This window comes from Chiloscyllium punctatum, unplaced genomic scaffold (assembly GCF_047496795.1).
Source record: "Chiloscyllium punctatum isolate Juve2018m unplaced genomic scaffold, sChiPun1.3 scaffold_510, whole genome shotgun sequence".
NCBI classification, from domain to species: Eukaryota; Metazoa; Chordata; class Chondrichthyes; order Orectolobiformes; family Hemiscylliidae; genus Chiloscyllium; species Chiloscyllium punctatum.
Genome location: NW_027310244.1, coordinates 75,337 through 81,867, shown reverse-complemented (window position 1 = coordinate 81,867; position 6,531 = coordinate 75,337).

Below are 6,531 nucleotides of genomic sequence, written 5' to 3'. Positions count from 1 at the left end.
GAAGTGGTCCAAAAGGGAATGGGGGTGGACGTGTCTGCTCATACCGACTTTGAGACTTGTAAGCCGGGTAGCTCAGCCGGGTTTGTTCCGGCGGTTCTGCCGACGGTCTCGTCATCGAGGGGGGAGCCTCCCCCGTGTCCAGGCCGATTTTCATGCATTTCCAACCGTGGGAAGTGGTCCAAAAGGGAATGGGGGTGAATGTGACTGCTCATACCGACTTTGAGACTTTTAAGCCGGGTAGCTCAGCCGGGTTTGACCCGGCGGTTCTGCCGACGGTCTCGCCTTCGAGGGGGGAGCGTCCCCCGTGTTCAGGCCGAATTTTGTGCATTTCGAACCGTGGGAAGTTGCCCAAAAGTCGATGGGAGTGAATGTGACTGCTCAACCCGACTTTGAGACTTGTAAGCCGGGTAGCTCAGCCGGGTTTGACCCGGCGGTTCTGCCGACGGTCTCGTCTTCGAGGCGGGTGCCTCCCCCGTGTACAGGCCGATTTTCATGCATTTCGTACCGTGGGAAGCGGTCCAAAAGGGGATGGGAGTGAACGTGACTGCTCATACCGACTTTGGCGCTTCCGAGCCGGGTAGCTCAGCCGGGTTTGACCCGGCGGGTCTGCCGACGGTCTCGCCTTCGAGGGGGGAGCGTCCCCCGTGTTCAGGCCGAATCTTGTGCATTTCGAACCGTGGGAAGTTGCCCAAAAGTCGATGGGAGTGAATGTGACTGCTCAACCCGACTTTGAGACTTGTAAGCCGGGTAGCTCAGCCGGGTTTGACCCGGCGGTTCTGCCGACGGTCTCGTCTTCGAGGCCGGTGCCTCCCCCGTGTACAGGCCGATTTTCGTGCATTTCCAACGGTGGGAAGTGGTCCAAAAGGGAATGGGGGTGGACGTGTCTGCTCATACCGACTTTGAGACTTGTAAGCCGGGTAGCTCAGCCGGGTTTGTTCCGGCGGTTCTGCCGACGGTCTCGTCATCGAGGGGGGAGCCTCCCCCGTGTCCAGGCCGATTTTCATGCATTTCCAACCGTGGGAAGTGGTCCAAAAGGGAATGGGGGTGAATGTGACTGCTCATACCGACTTTGAGACTTTTAAGCCGGGTAGCTCGGCCGGGTTTGACCCGGCGGTTCTGCCGACGGTCTCGTCTTCGAGGCGGGTGCCTCCCCCGTGTACAGGCCGATTTTCGTGCATTTCGAACCGTGGGAAGTGGTCTAAAAGTCGATGGGAGTGAACGTGACTGCTCAACCCGACTTTGAGACTTGTAAGCCGGGTAGCTCAGCCAGGTTTGACCCGGCGGTTCTGCCGACGGTCTCGCCTTCGAGGGCGGACCCTCCCCCGTGTACAGGCCGGTTTTCGTGCATTTCGAACCGTGGGAAGTGATCCAAAAGGGAATGGGGGTGAACGTGACTGCCCAACCCGGCTTTGAGACTTGTAAGCCGGGTAGCTCAGCCGGGTTGGACCCGGCGGTTCTGCCGACGGTCTCGACTTCGAGGCGGGTGCCTCCCCCGTGTACAGGCCGATTTTCATGCATTTGCAACGGTGGGAAGTTGCCCAAAAGTCGATGGGAGTGAATGTGACTGCTCAACCCGACTTCGAGACTTGTAAGCCGGGTAGCTCAGCCGGGTTTGACCCGGCGGTTCTGCCGACGGTCTCGCCTTCGAGGGGGGAGCCTCCCCCGTGTACAGGCCGATTTTCGTGCATTTCCAACGGTGGGAACAGGTTCAAAAGGGGATGGGAGTGATTGTGACTGCTCAACCCGACTCTAGGGCTTCTAACCCGGGTAGCCCGGCCGGGTTTGACCCGGCGGTTCTGCCGACGGTCTCGTCTTCGAGGCGGGTGCCTCCCCCGTATACAGGCCGATTTTCATGCATTTCGAACCGTGGGAAGTGGTCCAAAAGGGAATGGGGGTGGACGTGTCTGCTCATACCGACTTTGAGACTTGTAAGCCGGGTAGCTCAGCCGGGTTTGATCCGGCGGTTCTGCCGACGGTCTCGCCTTCGAGGGGGGAGCCTCCCCCGTGTTCAGTCCGATTTCCATGCATTTCCAACCGTGGGAAGTTGCCCAAAAGGGGATGGGAGTGAATGTGACTGCTCAACCCGACTTTGGCGCTTCCGAGCCGGGTAGCTCAGCCGGGTTTGACCCGGCGGTTCTGCCGACGGTCTCGTCTTCGAGGCGGGTGCCTCCCCCGTATACAGGCCGATTTTCATGCATTTCGAACCGTGGGAAGTGGTCCAAAAGGGAATGGGGGTGGACGTGTCTGCTCATACCGACTTTGAGACTTGTAAGCCGGGTAGCTCAGCCGGGTTTGATCCGGCGGTTCTGCCGACGGTCTCGCCTTCGAGGGGGGAGCCTCCCCCGTGTTCAGTCCGATTTCCATGCATTTCCAACCGTGGGAAGTTGCCCAAAAGGGGATGGGAGTGAATGTGACTGCTCAACCCGACTTTGGCGCTTCCGAGCCGGGTAGCTCAGCCGGGTTTGACCCGGCGGTTCTGCCGACGGTCTCGTCTTCGAGGCGGGTGCCTCCCCCGTGTACAGGCCGATTTTCATGCATTTGGAACCGTGGGAAGTGGTCCAAAAGGGAATGGGGGTGGACGTGACTGCTCATACCGACTTTGAGACTTGTAAGCCGGGTAGCTCAGCCGGGTTTGACCCGGCGGTTCTGCCGACGGTCTCGCCTTCGAGGGGGGAGCCTCCCCCGTGTTCAGTCCGATTTTCGTGCATTTCCCACGGTGGGAAATGGTATCTTTCATTACGGGGACAAGGGTCTGAAGCGGTGAAGTCAGTAACCGGCATAGTTAAGGAAAGGGTTCGAATTTTCTCAACAGTACGAAAAAAGTGAGCAGGGAAGCTAGAGAAGGTGTCAGTGAGTCCCAAACGAGTGAACCGCAAAACTTAGGGAAATGCCCGAAAGCGTTTTAAAGGGTGAAATCGGGAACGAGGAAATGATCGGAAAGTGCCTGAAAGTGCTAAATGAGTAAACAGAAAAACGAAGAAAAATGTTTGAAAAGAAGAAGTGAGTAACCAGGAAAACTTAGAAAAATGTTCAAAACGAAGAAATCAGTAACCAGGAAAACTTAGAAAAATGATCAAAAAGAAGAAATGAGTAACCAGGAAAACTTAGAAAAATGTTTAAAAAGAAGAAATCAGTAACCAGGAAAACTTAGGAAAATGTTTAAAAAGAAGAAATCAGTAACCAGAAAAACTGCGAAAAATGTTTAAAAAGAAGAAATGAGTAACCAGAAAAACTTAGAAAAATGTTTAAAAAGAAGAAATCAGTAACCAGGAAAACTTAGAAAAATGTTTAAAAAGAAGAAATCAGTAACCAGGAAAACTTAGAAAAATGTTATAAAAGAAGAAGTGAGTAACCAGAAAAACTTAGAAAAATGTTTAAAAAGAAGAAATCAGTAACCAGAAAAACTGCGAAAAATGTTTAAAAAGAAGAAATCAGTAACCAGACAAACTGCGAAAAATGTTTAAAAAGAAGAAATCAGTAACCAGGAAAACTTAGAAAAATGTTTAAAAAGAAGAAGTGAGTAACCAGAAAAACTTAGAAAAATGTTTAAAAAGAAGAAATCAGTAACCAGAAAAACTTAGAAAAATGTTTAAAAAGAAGAAATCAGTAACCAGAAAAACTGCGAAAAATGTTTAAAAAGAAGAAATCAGTAACCAGAAAAACTTAGAAAAATGTTTAAAAAGAAGAAGTGAGTAACCAGAAAAACTTAGAAAAATGTTTAAAAAGAAGAAATCAGTAACCAGAAAAACGGCGAAAAATGTTTAAAAAGAAGAAATCAGTAACCAGACAAACTGCGAAAAATGTTTAAAAAGAAGAAATCAGTAACCAGAAAAACTTAGAAAAATGTTTAAAAAGAAGAAATCAGTAACCAGAAAAACTTAGAAAAATGTTTCAAAAGAAGAAGTGAGTAACCAGAAAAACTTAGAAAAATGTTTAAAAAGAAGAAGTGAGTAACCAGAAAAACTTAGAAAAATGTTTAAAAAGAAGAAATCAGTAACCAGAAAAACTTAGAAAAATGTTTAAAAAGAAGAAATCAGTAACCAGAAAAACTGCGAAAAATGTTTAAAAAGAAGAAATCAGTAACCAGACAAACTGCGAAAAATGTTTAAAAAGAAGAAATCAGTAACCAGGAAAACTTAGAAAAATGTTTAAAAAGAAGAAGTCAGTAACCAGAAAAACTTAGAAAAATGTTTAAAAAGAAGAAATCAGTAACCAGAAAAACTTAGAAAAATGTTTAAAAAGAAGAAATCAGTAACCAGAAAAACTGCGAAAAATGTTTAAAAAGAAGAAATCAGTAACCAGAAAAACTTAGAAAAATGTTTAAAAAGAAGAAGTGAGTAACCAGAAAAACTTAGAAAAATGTTTAAAAAGAAGAAATCAGTAACCAGAAAAACGGCGAAAAATGTTTAAAAAGAAGAAATCAGTAACCAGACAAACTGCGAAAAATGTTTAAAAAGAAGAAATCAGTAACCAGAAAAACTTAGAAAAATGTTTCAAAAGAAGAAGTGAGTAACCAGAAAAACTTAGAAAAATGTTTAAAAAGAAGAAGTGAGTAACCAGAAAAACTTAGAAAAATGTTTAAAAAGAAGAAATCAGTAACCAGAAAAACTTAGAAAAATGTTTAAAAAGAAGAAATCAGTAACCAGAAAAACTGCGAAAAATGTTTAAAAAGAAGAAATCAGTAACCAGACAAACTGCGAAAAATGTTTAAAAAGAAGAAATCAGTAACCAGGAAAACTTAGAAAAATGTTTAAAAAGAAGAAGTGAGTAACCAGAAAAACTTAGAAAAATGTTTAAAAAGAAGAAATCAGTAACCAGAAAAACTTAGAAAAATGTTTAAAAAGAAGAAATCAGTAACCAGAAAAACTGCGAAAAATGTTTAAAAAGAAGAAATCAGTAACCAGAAAAACTTAGAAAAATGTTTAAAAAGAAGAAGTGAGTAACCAGAAAAACTTAGAAAAATGTTTAAAAAGAAGAAATCAGTAACCAGAAAAACGGCGAAAAATGTTTAAAAAGAAGAAATCAGTAACCAGACAAACTGCGAAAAATGTTTAAAAAGAAGAAATCAGTAACCAGAAAAACTTAGAAAAATGTTTCAAAAGAAGAAGTGAGTAACCAGAAAAACTTAGAAAAATGTTTAAAAAGAAGAAGTGAGTAACCAGAAAAACTTAGAAAAATGTTTAAAAAGAAGAAATCAGTAACCAGAAAAACTTAGAAAAATGTTTAAAAAGAAGAAATCAGTAACCAGAAAAACTTAGAAAAATGTTTAAAAAGAAGAAATCAGTAACCAGAAAAACTGCGAAAAATGTTTAAAAAGAAGAAATCAGTAACCAGACAAACTGCGAAAAATGTTTAAAAAGAAGAAATCAGTAACCAGGAAAACTTAGAAAAATGTTTAAAAAGAAGAAGTGAGTAACCAGAAAAACTTAGAAAAATGTTTAAAAAGAAGAAATCAGTAACCAGAAAAACTTAGAAAAATGTTTAAAAAGAAGAAATCAGTAACCAGAAAAACTGCGAAAAATGTTTAAAAAGAAGAAATCAGTAACCAGGAAAACTTAGAAAAATGTTTAAAAAGAAGAAGTGAGTAACCAGAAAAACTTAGAAAAATGTTTAAAAAGAAGAAATCAGTAACCAGAAAAACTTAGAAAAATGTTTAAAAAGAAGAAATCAGTAACCAGAAAAACTGCGAAAAATGTTTAAAAAGAAGAAATCAGTAACCAGAAAAACTTAGAAAAATGTTTAAAAAGAAGAAGTGAGTAACCAGAAAAACTTAGAAAAATGTTTAAAAAGAAGAAATCAGTAACCAGAAAAACGGCGAAAAATGTTTAAAAAGAAGAAATCAGTAACCAGACAAACTGCGAAAAATGTTTAAAAAGAAGAAATCAGTAACCAGAAAAACTTAGAAAAATGTTTCAAAAGAAGAAGTGAGTAACCAGAAAAACTTAGAAAAATGTTTAAAAAGAAGAAGTGAGTAACCAGAAAAACTTAGAAAAATGTTTAAAAAGAAGAAATCAGTAACCAGAAAAACTTAGAAAAATGTTTAAAAAGAAGAAATCAGTAACCAGAAAAACTGCGAAAAATGTTTAAAAAGAAGAAATCAGTAACCAGGAAAACTTAGAAAAATGTTTAAAAAGAAGAAATGAGTAACCAGGAAAACTTAGAAAAATGTTTAAAAAGAAGAAATGAGTAACCAGGAAAACTTAGAAAAATGTTTAAAAAGAAGAAATCAGTAACCAGAAAAACTTAGAAAAATGTTTAAAAAGAAGAAATCAGTAACCAGAAAAACGGCGAAAAATGTTTAAAAAGAAGAAATGAGTAACCAGAAAAACTTAGAAAAATGTTTAAAAAGAAGAAATCAGTAACCAGAAAAACGGCGAAAAATGTTTAAAAAGAAGAAATCAGTAACCAGAAAAACTTAGAAAAATGTTTAAAAAGAAGAAGTGAGTAACCAGAAAAACTTAGAAAAATGTTTAAAAAGAAGAAATGAGTAACCAGAAAAACTTAGAAAAATGTTTAAAAAGAAGAAATCAG